The following is a 14102-nucleotide window of genomic DNA, read 5'->3' on the forward strand; positions in this document are numbered from 1 at the left end:
GCACAGACAAAGTTGGGCTTTGCTCGATGCGGCAAAAAGCCGTCGTGGCGGCGCAATCCATTTGAAATAACGGGTTTCAGAACACAGTGGTGCCGTTGTCACGTTATTCCTTAAAGGACTCGTCTTCAGTGAGAGACGGAGAGAGAATTAAAGAGAACTAAGAGAAAGAAATACTCAATCAGGAGCAAAACATGAATGAATGAAAAGTGATGAGAGATGTAATCAGAGATGAACACAAGGTCCCACCAGAGGGGCCAGACCTGCTCTGTCTTCACTCCTGAGAATTAAAAGTCAACAGAAAACAGAAAACTGCTATTGCAGTTAACTTTGGTATTATGATTATTGTGCAATCTTTATTCTTTAAAAGTCACCAGAATGGAGGAAACAACGTCTCTGAAATTAGAATGTTTTTTCTGGGGGACGACCTCGCTTTGGTTTTGATATCCTCCCTATTTTTGAGATCTCAGGGTTGCAATGAGATTTCAGTCTGTACGTCATCTGGGAATTCATGCGGCTCCTGCGTCACTCTACATCGACATCACGACCCCCCCGACCAGGCTCCGACTCTGCAGCCACACACCTCCGTATGAAGGAGCTCCACAAAAAGCCATAAAATATGTCTCTCTCTCTTTCTCCTTGTCCTCATCTGCTCATGAATTCGCCGACTGCACATCAACTTATAAATGAAAGTGTAACTTCAGTGGCCTCATCGTTGACTTCCATACGACAGCGCGCTGCGTGTGACGTCTTTTTGTTATTGTTCTTTTGCTCATGCGGGTCAGTTCAGGACCTCTGGAATCTGATACCGGACACATTTAAAAAAAACATAATGTCAAACAAGAGAATCAGACGTGAGCAATGAATCCTCACTGAGGCCTGCAGTGTGAACGCAGCCGGAGGGTTGCGTTGGGTGTGTAGAGTTATTCCTACTAACCAGTAAACATGGTTGTTAAAGTCGACACAGTTGGCTCAGAGCGAGCTGGCTGAGAGTCCTGAATGGATTTATAATGTGGTAGAAACACAGCCAGGCTGCGTGAGGGAGGGGGGGGAGGTGAAGCCGAGGAGGCCGTAATGACTTCCAGCTGCCGGAGGCCGAAGCAGAGGAGGACGTTTGATTTCTACACAGTTGGCAACAGAAACCGTGAAACGTTTAACTTCTCAAGTTTGAGTTCTTCTTCGTCAAAAACTCAACAAACTGATGTTTTCAGACAAAGACAGTAAGTGAACATTGAGTGAAGATTATTAGTCAAACTAATCTGAAATTTCAGTTCACTGTTTAGTTTTTAGGGAGGTTAGTGAGGTTAGTGAAGTTTGTTGATGAGGTTAGTGAGGTTAGTGAGGTTAATGAGGTTAATGAGGTTAGTGAGGTTAGTGAAGTTTGTTGATGAGGTTAGTGAGGTTAGTGAGGTTAATGAGGTTAATGAGGTTAGTGAGGTTAGTGAAGTTTGTTGATGAGGTTAGTGAGGTTATGAGGTTTGTTGTTGAGGTTAGTGAGGTTTGGTGATGAGGTTAGTAAGGTTAGTGAGGTTAATGAGGTTAATGAGGTTAGTGAGGTTAGTGAGGTTAATGAGGCTAATGAGGTTAGTGAGGTTAGTGAAGTTTGTTGATGAGGTTAGTGAGGTTAATGAGGTTTGGTGATGAGGTTAGTGAGGTTAATGAGGTTAATGAGGTTAGTGAGGTTAGTGAGGTTAGTGAGGTTAATGAGGCTAATGAGGTTAGTGAGGTTAGTGAAGTTTGTTGATGAGGTTAGTGAGGTTAGTGAGGTTAATGAGGTTAGTGAGGTTAGTGAGGTTAGTTGATGAGGTTAGTGAAGTTTGTTGATGAGGTTAGTGAGGTTATGAGGTTTGTTGTTGAGGTTAGTGAGGTTTGGTGATGAGGTTAGTGAGGTTAATGAGGTTAATGAGGTTAGTGAAGTTTGTTGATGAGGTTAGTGAGGTTAGTGAGGTTAATGAGGTTAGTGAGGTTAGTGAGGTTAATGAGGCTAATGAGGTTAGTGAGGTTAGTGAAGTTTGTTGATGAGGTTAGTGAGGTTAATGAGGTTTGGTGATGAGGTTAGTGAGGTTAATGAGGTTAATGAGGTTAGTGAAGTTTGTTGATGAGGTTAGTGAGGTTAATGAGGTTAGTGAGGTTAGTGAGGTTAATGAGGCTAATGAGGTTAGTGAGGTTAGTGAAGTTTGTTGATGAGGTTAGTGAGGTTAATGAGGTTTGGTGATGAGGTTAGTGAGGTTAATGAGGTTAATGAGGTTAGTGAAGTTTGTTGATGAGGTTAGTGAGGTTAATGAGGTTAGTGAGGTTAGTGAGGTTAATGAGGCTAATGAGGTTAGTGAGGTTAGTGAAGTTTGTTGATGAGGTTAGTGAGGTTAGTGAGGTTAATGAGGTTAGTGAGGTTAGTGAGGTTAGTTGATGAGGTTAGTGAGGTTAGTGAGGTTTGGTGATGAGGTTAGTGAGGTTAATGAGGTTAGTGAAGTTTGTTGATGAGGTTAGTGAGGTTAGTGAGGTTAATGAGGTTAGTGAGGTTAGTGAGGTTAATGAGGCTAATGAGGTTAGTGAGGTTAGTGAAGTTTGTTGATGAGGTTAGTGAGGTTAGTGAGGTTAATGAGGTTAGTGAGGTTAGTGAGGTTAGTTGATGAGGTTAGTGAAGTTTGTTGATGAGGTTAGTGAGGTTAATGAGGTTAGTGAGGTTAGTTGATGAGGTTAGTGAAGTTTGTTGATGAGGTTAGTGAGGTTAATGAGGTTAGTGAGGTTAGTTGATGAGGTTAGTGAAGTTTGTTGATGAGGTTAGTGAGGTTAGTTGATGAGGTTAGTGAGGTTTGTTGATGAGGTTAGTGAGGTTAGTGAGGTTTGGTGATGAGTTTAATGAGGTTAGTGAGGTTAATGAGGTTAGTGAGGTTTGGTGATGAGTTTAGTGAGGTTTGGTGATGAGGTTAGTGAGGTTAGTGAGGTTTGGTTTTGAGGTTAGTGAGGTTAGTGAGGTTAGTGAAGTTTGTTGATGAGTTTAATGAGGTTAGTGAGGTTAATGAGGTTAGTGAGGTTTGGTGATGAGTTTAATGAGGTTAGTGAGGTTAGTGAGGTTTGGTGATGAGTTTAGTGAGGTTTGGTGATGAGGTTAGTGAGGTTAGTGAGGTTTGGTTTTGAGGTTAGTGAGGTTAGTGAGGTTAGTGAGGTTAATGAGGTTAGTGAAGTTTGTTGATGAGGTTAGTGAGGTTAGTGAGGTTAATGAGGTTAATGAGGTTAGTGAGGTTAGTGAGGTTAGTGAGGTTAATGAGGCTAATGAGGTTAGTGAGGTTAGTGAAGTTTGTTGATGAGGTTAGTGAGGTTAGTGAGGTTAGTGAGGTTAGTTGATGAGGTTAGTGAAGTTTGTTGATGAGGTTAGTGAGGTTAATGAGGTTAGTGAGGTTAGTTGATGAGGTTAGTGAAGTTTGTTGATGAGGTTAGTGAGGTTAATGAGGTTAGTGAGGTTAGTGAAGTTTGTTGATGAGGTTAATGAGGTTAGTGAGGTTAGTGAGGTTAGTTGATGAGGTTAGTGAAGTTTGTTGATGAGGTTAGTGAGGTTAATGAGGTTAGTGAGGTTAGTTGATGAGGTTAGTGAAGTTTGTTGATGAGGTTAGTGAGGTTAATGAGGTTAGTGAGGTTAGTTGATGAGGTTAGTGAAGTTTGTTGATGAGGTTAGTGAGGTTAATGAGGTTAGTGAGGTTAGTTGATGAGGTTAGTGAAGTTTGTTGATGAGGTTAGTGAGGTTAGTTGATGAGGTTAGTGAGGTTTGTTGATGAGGTTAGTGAGGTTAGTGAGGTTTGGTGATGAGTTTAAAGAGGTTAGTGAGGTTAATGAGGTTAGTGAGGTTTGGTGATGAGTTTAATGAGGTTAGTGAGGTTAGTGAGGTTTGGTGATGAGTTTAGTGAGGTTTGGTGATGAGGTTAGTGAGGTTAGTGAGGTTTGGTTTTGAGGTTAGTGAGGTTAGTGAGGTTAGTGAAGTTTGTTGATGAGTTTAATGAGGTTAGTGAGGTTAATGAGGTTAGTGAGGTTTGGTGATGAGTTTAGTGAGGTTTGGTGATGAGGTTAGTGAGGTTAGTGAGGTTTGGTTTTGAGGTTAGTGAGGTCAATGAGGTTAGTGAGGTTTGGTGAGGTTTAGTGATGAGGTTAATGAGGTTAGTGAGGTTTGGTGAGGTTTAGTGATGTGGTTAGTGAGGTTAATGAGGTTAGTGAGGTTTGGTGATGAGGTTAATGAGGTTAGTGAGGTTATTGAGGTTAGTGATGAGGTTAGTGAGGTTTAGTGAGGTTAGTGATGAGGTTAGTGAGGTTAATGAGGTTAGTGAGGTTTGGTAGTGAGGTTAAAGAGGTTAGTGAGGTTAATGAGGTTAGTGAGGTTAGTGAGGTTAGTGAGGTTAATGAGGTTAGTGAGGTTTGGTGATGAGGTTAATGAGGTTAGTGAGGTTAATGAGGTTTAGTGAGGTTAGTGAGGTTTGGTGATGAGGTTAATGAGGTTAGTGGGGTTAGTGAGGTTAGTGAGGTTAATGAAGTTAGTGAGGTTAATGAGGTTAGTGAGGTTAATGAGGTTAGTGAGGTTAGTGAGATTTGGTGATGAGGTTAATGAGGTTAGTGAGGTTATTGAGGTTAGTGAGGTTAGTGAGGTTAATGAAGTTAGTGAGGTTAATGAGGTTAGTGAGATTTGGTGATGAGGTTAATGAGGTTAGTGAGGTTAATGAGGTTAGTGAGGTTAATGAAGTTAGTGAGGTTAATGAGGTTAGTGAGGTTAATGAGGTTAGTGAGGTTAGTGAGATTTGGTGATGAGGTTAATGAGGTTAGTGATGAGGTTAGTGAGGTTTAGTGAGGTTAGTGAGGTTAGTGAGGTTTAGTGATGAGGTTAGTGAGGTTAATGAGGTTAGTGAGGTTTGGTAGTGAGGTTAAATAGGTTAGTGAGGTTAGTGAGGTTAATGAGGTTAGTGAGGTTAGTGAGGTTAGTGAGGTTAATGAGGTTTAATGAGGTTAATGAGGTTTGGCAGTGAGGTTAATGAGGTTAGTGAGGTTTGGTGATGAGGTTAATGAGGTTAGTGAGGTTAATGAGGTTAGTGGGGTTAATGAGGTTAGTGGGGTTAGTGAGGTTAATGAGGTTAGTGAGGTTAATGAGGTTTGGTGATGAAGTTAATGAGGTTAGTGAGGTTAATGAGGTTTGGTGATGAGGTTAATGAGGTTAGTGAGGTTAATGAGGTTAGTGGGGTTAATGAGGTTAGTGGGGTTAGTGAGGTTAATGAGGTTTGGTGATGAAGTTACTGAGGTTAGTGAGGTTAATGAGGTTTGGTGATGAGGTTAATGAGGTTAGTGAGGTTAATGAGGTTAGTGGGGTTAATGAGGTTAGTGGGGTTAGTGAGGTTAATAAGGTTAATGAGGTTAGTGAGGTTAATGAGGTTTGGTGATGAAGTTAATGAGGTTAGTGAGGGTAATGAGGTTTGGTGATGAGGTTAATGAGGTTAGTGAGGTTAATGAGGTTTGGTGATGAGGTTAGTAAGGTTAGTAAGGTTAATGAGGTTTGGTAGTGAGGTTAATGAGGTTAGTGAGGTTAGTGGGGTTAGTGAGGTTAATAATGTTAATGAGGTTAGTGAGGTTAATGAGGTTTGGTGATGAAGTTAATGAGGTTAGTGAGGTTAATGAGGTTTGGTAGTGAGGTTAGTGAGGTTAATGAGGTTTGGTGATGAAGTTAATGAGGTTAGTGAGGGTAATGAGGTTTGGTGATGAGGTTAATGAGGTTAGTGAGGTTAATGAGGTTTGGTGATGAGGTTAGTAAGGTTAGTAAGGTTAATGAGGTTTGGTAGTGAGGTTAATGAGGTTAGTGAGGTTAGTGGGGTTAGTGAGGTTAATAATGTTAATGAGGTTAGTGAGGTTAATGAGGTTTGGTGATGAAGTTAATGAGGTTAGTGAGGTTAATGAGGTTTGGTAGTGAGGTTAGTGAGGTTAGTGAGGTTTGGTGATGAGGTTAATGAGGTTAGTGAGGTTAATGAGGTTAGTGGGGTTAATGAGGTTAGTGGGGTTAGTGAGGTTAATGAGGTTAGTGAGGTTAATGAGGTTTGGTGATGAAGTTAATGAGGTTAGTGAGGTTAATGAGGTTTGGTGATGAGGTTAATGAGGTTAGTGAGGTTAATGAGGTTAGTGGGGTTAATGAGGTTAGTGGGGTTAGTGAGGTTAATGAGGTTTGGTGATGAAGTTAATGAGGTTAGTGAGGTTAATGAGGTTTGGTTATGAGGTTAATGAGGTTAGTGAGGTTAATGAGGTTAGTGGGGTTAATGAGGTTAGTGGGGTTAGTGAGGTTAATAAGGTTAATGAGGTTAGTGAGGTTAATGAGGTTTGGTGATGAAGTTAATGAGGTTAGTGAGGGTAATGAGGTTTGGTGATGAGGTTAAATATTATTTATGTTAATGAGTTTGGTGATTAAGTTAATGAGGTAGTGATTTAATGATTTACATTTAAATTTAATATCTTAATAATATTAAATTATATCTTAAATTACTATTAAATTTTAAATTAAGTATGTTATATTTTAACTATCTTAAACAGGTTAATGAGGTTAACTATATTAACCATCTTAAGTTAATGAGGTTAGTGAGGTTAATGAGGTTTGGTAGTGAGGTTAGTGAGGTTAATGAGGTTTGGTGATGAAGTTAATGAGGTTAGTGAGGTTAATGAGGTTTGGTAGTGAGGTTAGTGAGGTTAATGAGGTTTGGTGATGAAGTTAATGAGGTTAGTGAGGTTAATGAGGTTAATAATGTTAGTGAGGTTAATGAGGTTTGGTGATGAGGTTAATGAGGTTAGTGAGGTTAATGAGGTTAATGAGGTTTGGTGATGAAGTTAATGAGGTTAGTGAGGTTAATGAGGTTAATAATGTTAGTGAGGTTAATGAGGTTTGGTGATGAGGTTAATGAGGTTAGTGAGGTTAATGAGGTTAATGAGGTTTGGTGATGTTGATATAGATGTAACATGAAACCTGGATATTTTCTGCTCCATTAAAAAGGTAGGAGGTAGGGATTTGATGATGATGATGATGATGATGATGATGATGATGATGATGATGATGATGATGGCGATGATCTGCTTGATTCAGCCCCTCTGCTGCTCTGACTGATGATGATGAGGATCTTCCTCCTCCTGACCCTCAGCAGCAGCAGCAGCAGTTCGTTCTCTGTGTGGAGAGAAAAGAAAAGATCCTGAAGGAAGTAAAATAAACAAAGATTGAGCGGAGGGAGGGAGGGAGGGGAGGGGGAGGTTACAGAGCTGAGCGGAAAAAAGCCGAGCGGGGGTTAACTCCAGGCCCCCAGGTATGTTCTCCCCCCCCCCCAGTGACGGTTAGCTGAGTTTAGATTAACCGGCCTGCAGCAGACTCAGACTAAATATGAAGCTGTTTCTGTTTAAAGACGATGAGGTTGAACCGACAGCTGACTGAGAATCCATAAACACCTCCGACATGTTGGCACCAAATCCCTCAGAAGTCCTTCAGTCCTTCAGTCTGCTGAACGGTTCAAAACAAAAAACAAAGGCTGCTGGAGACCCATCACCACCGGGTGCACGTGTCAACCACAGTCATTCTTTTTTGTATCTTGCAGACCCAAAGACGTAAAACTGATCGGTTATTCTTAAGAAGAATAGGAGATTTGTGTTGATTTTTGTGGACTAAAGCGGTAGTGGTTCCGAGCACCAGACTTCCTTTATAAAACCTCTCGTTTTACTCCAGCAGGGTCTGACAGTCTGCCCCCACTCAGTCCTGGTTCTGGTTCTCCCGTGCCTCCCTTCCCTCCAGCGGGCCCGGCAATACGGCGTGGTGTCAGCGAGGCGAAAGTGAAGCTCCTGGCCAGGAGGAGGAACCGCTGCGGATCTGGGTCTGTCCGCGGTGGTACTGGTCGCTGCCGGAGGCCCCACTGGAGTCTGAGCTGAAGGAGCTTCTGGTGACCCGGCATGATTTCATCTGGAAAGGAACCAGGTTTCTGGAAAGGAACCAGGCTGCTGGAAAGGAACCAGGCTGCCGGAAAGGAACCAGGCTGCAGGAAAGGAACCAGGCTGCTGAAAAGGAACCAGGCTGCTGGAAAGGAACCAGGCTGCTGGAAAGGAACCAGGCTGCCGGAAAGGAACCAGGCTGCATGAAAGGAACCAGGCTGCCGGAAAGGAACCAGGCTGCCGGAAAGGAACCAGGCTGCATGAAAGGAACCAGGCTGCCGGAAAGGAACCAGGCTGCCGGAAAGGAACCAGGCTGCTGGAAAGGAACCAGGCTGCCGGAAAGGAACCAGGCTGCATGAAAGGAACCAGGCTGCTGGAAGGAACCAGGCTGCTGGAAAGGAACCAGGCTGCCGGAAAGGAACCAGGCTGCTGGAAAGGAACCAGGCTGCCTGAAAGGAACCAGGTTGCAGGAAAGGAACCAGGCTGCTGGAAAGGAACCAGGCTGCCTGAAAGGAACCAGGTTGCAGGAAAGGAACCAGGTTACTAGAAAGGAACCAGGCTGCTGGAAAGGAACCGGGCTGCAGGAAAGGAACCAGGCTGCTGGGACGGAACCAGTTTGCTGGAAAGGAGCTGGGCTGCAGGAAAGGAACCAGGATCTGGGTCTGTCCGCGGTGGTACTGGTCGCTGCCGGAGGCCCCACTGAAGTCTGAGCTGAAGGAGTTTCTGGTGAACCTGCTTGATCTCATTTGATTTCGCCAGAATCCGACCCGGTGGCACCGGTGACGAGCATTAATGATAACTATATAGAAATAGCCAATCTTCTCTCTGGTGCTCTGTTTACTTCTGTAGGTCACATCGAGGCGTCAGGATTAAACTGAGACTCCTCACAGTAACTTTAAATACAAATTGTACATATAGAACAATCAATGAGCTTATAAAATATGATGCATTGTTATAGATGAAGCTGTGAAATAGTTAAAACAACAGTAAACTGCACACATGAATGCATCAGTAATAATATTCTAATAATACTCGGTGCAGGACTTACTCCAGTAAATGATCTGAATACTTTCATGTTGCAGCCCTCCGTCCCTCCTCCTCCTCCTCCTGCTGCTGAAGTACGTTCGTCAGTCAGGCAGAAATGTTTCCACCTCCGCTGATGAAATCCAGTTTCTTTGTGGCGGTCGTGTTTCTGGTAAAGCAGCGAAAGCCTGGAATTCATGACCCACTTTCCACTGCTGCACATTCCCAAACATTCCCAAACATTCCTGAAAACCCATGATTGATATCACTCAGAGTTCAGAGCTTCACACTGAAGGGGGGGTTCCACTGAATCCTGACATCTGTTCTCACGTCTAGAACATAAAGTCTGTTCTGAGAACGTTAAACGTTAAACGTCCGTCCGTCTTCTGCACACACAGAGAGACAGAAGAAGAAGAAGTGATTTCTGTGAGTTGTTCTTCAGTATTAAAGATGCAGGTTCATCTTTTCTTTTTTTAAAAAGGAGACCAGAGGGTGCTGCAGGTGTCAGGTATCACCGCTCGGCCTTCTGGGAAAATTTAAACCAGGTTGCCAGGAAGGAACCAGGCTGCTAGAAAGGAACCGGGTTGCTGGAAAGAAACCAGGCTGCTGGAAGGGAACCGGGTTGCTGGAAAGAAACCAGGCTGCTGGAAAGGAACCAGGTTACTAGAAAGGAACCAGGCTGCTGGAAAGGAACCAGGCTGCTGGAAGGGAACTAGGCTGCTGGAAAGGAACCAGGCTGCCTGAAAGGAACCATGCTGCAGGAAAGGAACCAGGTTACTAGAAAGGAATCAGGCTGCAGGAAAGGAACCAGGCTGCAAGAAAGAAACCATGCTGCAGGAAAGGAACCAGGTTACTAGAAAGGAATCAGGCTGCAGGAAAGGAACCAGGCTGCAAGAAAGAAACCATGCTGCAGGAAAGGAACCAGGTTACTAGAAAGGAATCAGGCTGCAGGAAAGGAACCAGGCTGCAAGAAAGAAACCAGGTTTCTAGAAAGGAATCAGGCTGCTGGAAAGGAACCAGGCTGCTGGAAAGGAACCAGGCTGCAGGAAAGGAACCATGCTGCAGGAAAGGAACCAGGTTACTAGAAAGGAACCAGGCTGCCTGAAAGGAACCAGGCTGCCTGAAAGGAACCATGCTGCAGGAAAGGAACCAGGTTACTAGAAAGGAATCAGGCTGCAGGAAAGGAACCAGGCTGCAAGAAAGAAACCAGGTTTCTAGAAAGGAATCAGGCTGCTGGAAAGGAACCAGGCTGCCTGAAAGGAACCAGGCTGCTGGAAAGGAACCAGGCTGCTGGAAAGGAACCAGGTTACTAGAAAGGAACCAGACTGCAGGAAAGGAACCAGGCTGCAGGAAAGGAACCAGGCTGCAGGAAAGGAACCAGGCTGCAGGAAAAAAAGATTCTCTCCAGTTCTGATAGAGCTGCTGCTATAGCAGCATCTACGCTAACCTCTTCAGGAGATCTGAGTCTGAACTTCTTCAGAGTCTCTTTGTTGAACACTTATAACCTGTAATAATGATCCGTCCTCCATCCTGTTTCTTTGTTTCTTCTTCTTTCAGAACTCAGACCGGAGTAATGAGACAGAGACCTCCAGTCAGAATCAGTTCAGATCTGAACACTGACAGATGAGACAGTTTACTCCATTAAACGGCATCTTAAATTCCTTTCTCCGTGACCTTTGACCCCATCGACGGGAGTCATCACAAACAAATCAACAGGAAGAGACCCCTCGGGGACTTCTTCTGTGGTTTTTACAACCGCACTCAGGTAGGAGGAGCCTTTATTGATCGCTGCAGGGGGAGTATAAAGTCTTTATTGCCCCATCTGTCAGGGTGATGACAGTTTACACCTGAACTCTGACTCCCAGGTGATCACCTGCAGGACGGACAGGTGACAGAGGAGGGGGCGGGGCTTCAGTCTGACTGACAGCCTGAAGGTGAACAACCTGCTTCCTGCTCCGGCTGCAGAGATGCCAAAGAAAAGTATGTGTATCAGAGGGTAGCTCAGTTCTAGATGATGTATATTTATGTGTATCAGTGTGTTGCTCAGTTCTAGATGATGTATATTTATGTGTATCAGTGTGTTGCTCAGTTCTAGATGATGTGTATCTATGTGTATCAGAGTGTAGCTCAGTTCTAGATGATGTATATCTATGTGTATCAGTGTGTTGCTCAGTTCTAGATGATGTATATCTATGTGTATCAGTGTGTTGCACAGTTCTAGATGATGTATATCTATGTGTATCAGTGTGTTGCACAGTTCTAGATGATGTATATCTATGTGTATCAGACTGTAGCTCAGTTCTATATGATGTGATTCTATGTGTATCAGTGTGTTGCTCAGGGGCACTACAGCAGCAGCAGCAGCACACTGAGCTGTTATTCCCTCAGCGTGTACTGACAGGTAGCAGCAGAGTGTTGTTATTAACCGATGGACACAAACACACCACGGCAGCCATCTCTATCAGCACAGAGCCTCTGACGCTGCGTTCAGGGTCTGTTGTTTACATTAACATCAGGAATGTTAACAGTGATCTCATCCATCTCCCTCTCTACTCTCTGTGGAGACAAACTGTTAAATCTACCACATCCTGTTGGTCGGAGGATGTTGAGACTTTATTTTAATTTGTTTTATAGATAATAAGTTAATAATTCATGTAAAACAGTTCATGTGGGAAATATTGTACGTTTCATTTGAATATTTGGGAAGTAATAAGTACAAGCAACCCTTACGAACAATTACTTCAAGTTTATTTTATCAAGTAAACTGAAGTAAAGTTCCCAAGTATACTTCATGTAGTAAGTATACTAACATCAATGTACTAGTAGTGGACTTGAACTGAAAAGCTGTGACTGAAAAGTGAACTACTTCAAAACTTCTTGGGACTAAACTGGCCCACTTTTTTTTATAAAAATACACTTTTACGTATACTTTAAGTGTAAGAATCTTAAACTTTGAGAACACAACCAGTTTACACCTAAGTTTGTATTTTGTACTGCAACTATACTATGAAGTGAACTTATAGGTATACTGTTAGTTTACTAGTTCAAACAAACACAAGACAACCAGGAGACCTATGTTGGTGCCCCGTGTGAGGCTAAAAATAACTTATTTTAACGCGTGTCTCGTCGGTATCGTCAGTCCTGTGAGTCGCTAGTCAGTGAAGTCAACGTCAACCACGACTGTTTCCAAACCCTGACTAAGTGGTTGTGTTTCCCTAAACCTAACTTCCTGTGAAAGCGGAAGTTTATTTTGAAAGGACGCTACGCATGTAACAAGCGTATATTGACACGCCGTCCCCGGTCCGTCCAAAAGTAACGGTTGCTGGTGGCGAGGGGCACTGACCAAGCGGCGGTATTTGACGAGTCGGGAGTGAGACTGTGTTGGTACAGAAGATGATTTAGAGGCCAAATGTCTTACGTTGTGTTAAAAGGACTTCACTACCCATAATGCTCTGGGAGTAGTAGAAGTTCTTTTCCTTCAGTCTGATTTGAGTCTCGTCTCGTTAGACGAAGCTGTCAGAGGACAGAAGATGAATAAAGACGGACTCAGTAAAGACTCCTCGAGTTAGAGAAGCAGACTGATGACATGAAGGTTGCTGGTTTGATTCCCTCACAGGCAGCAGAGCAACGCATCAGTTTACCTTTGACTTGTTTTCTGTCGACTGAAGTGAAGCGTTTAGATTTGTTGTCCATGAGAGAGACAGTAGAGTCCAGTAGAGTCTAGTAGAATCTAGTAGAGTCCAGTAGAGTCTAGTAGAGTATAGTAGTGTCCAGTACAGCCCACTAGAGCCCAGTTCAGTCCAGCCAATTAGAGCCCAGTAGAGTCCAGTAGAGTCTAGTAGAGTCTAGTAGAGTCTAGTAGTCGTCGCAGCATGCAGGTTTTGGTTGCTTAGTAACAGCAGTCGCGACAGGAGCGCAACCTCCGAATCCCCTCAGATAAAAGGATGAAAGCGGCATGGCGGGCGTTGTTAGACGCGGCATGGCGGGCGTTGTTAGACGCGGCATGGCGGGCGTTGTTAGACGCGGCATGGCGGGCGTTGTTAGACGCGGCATGGCGGGCGTTGTTAGACGCGGCGTGTTGTAATTCAACAGTTTTACAACAAACTGAGACTTTCTGGACTTGCACAATTATTTATTTAAATGTACAAACATCATCTGTGTGATTCACGGAGCAATTCAAACGGGATCAAAGAAATATATCTGTCTCAAACTTTTCATCATATTTACTCAAAGTTACCGGCTGCAGCTTTACGAGTTGAATCGAGTCCGTTTTATTCATATCAACCGTAATCATTTGATTTTAGCCTGTGTAAATAAACAAAAGGAAATAAAGCAGAAAGACTTCCTCTGGACTCCTCAGAAGTAGAAGATGAAGCTGACAGTCTTCAGTAGTTCCTGTCTGTCTCACCTGAGGCTCTCTGACTCTGGAATGTGACTCTGTGCCTCATAAAAGTGAGAGCAGCGGTTAGTCTGAGTGATGGAGTCTGGGTGGTCCCCCCCCACCGGAGGAGGGTGGGGCCCTGGGGCCCGAGGCGGGGGGGTCACCTCATGATTTATGGGATCTGATAAAGAATATTTCCACTGTTCTGTCCTGTTTTCTCCGCCTCGCTCCGCCTCGCTCTGCGTCGCTCTGTTGTTCTTCATGTGGTAAAAACAGCAGTTTCTATCAGAGTTTGGTCAGGTGTCGACTCGCCTGCTGCTCGCTCCGTGTTTACTCTGATTCCGTATTATTCATGTCGACCTCAGACAACTTCTGCTGCTCATCTTTTAAAGTAGGACGAAGCCTTCAGTGTCTCCGCAGTGTGACCTCTGATTAATGTCCTCCAGTGATGTCACTCGAGGCGGCGCCGGCTGAAGACGACAAGTTAGAAAAGTAAATAAACGTGGAGGCGTTTTTATTTTATATCAACGGTTAGTTTAAAGGTTTCTACAGAGTTTTTGCACACCTGAGATCCTGAAGAGGTCTGAGGAGGTCTGAGGGGGTCTGAGGGGATTTGAGGGGGTCTGAGGAGGTCTGAGGGGGTCTGAGGAGGTCTGAGGGTGTTTGAGGGGGTCTGAGGAGGTTTGAGGAGGTCTGAGGGGATCTGAGGAGGTCTGAGGGGGTCTGAGGGGATTTGAGGGGGTCTGAGGAGGTCTGAGGGGGTCTGAGGAGGTCTGAGGGT

The 14102-nt window shown here is 44.0% G+C and overlaps 1 long non-coding RNA gene across 1 annotated transcript; it reads left to right on the forward strand.

Moving 5' to 3' along the window:
* Positions 1-549: 549 nt before the first annotated feature.
* Positions 550-8258, forward strand: LOC141781782 (uncharacterized). Its single transcript, XR_012596946.1, has 3 exons — positions 550-1217; positions 7590-7639; positions 7957-8258. It is a non-coding gene; the product is annotated as an uncharacterized LOC141781782 (long non-coding RNA).
* Positions 8259-14102: the final 5844 nt, after the last annotated feature.

This window comes from Sebastes fasciatus, chromosome 2, assembly GCF_043250625.1.
Source record: "Sebastes fasciatus isolate fSebFas1 chromosome 2, fSebFas1.pri, whole genome shotgun sequence".
Classification (NCBI taxonomy): Eukaryota; Metazoa; Chordata; class Actinopteri; order Perciformes; family Sebastidae; genus Sebastes; species Sebastes fasciatus.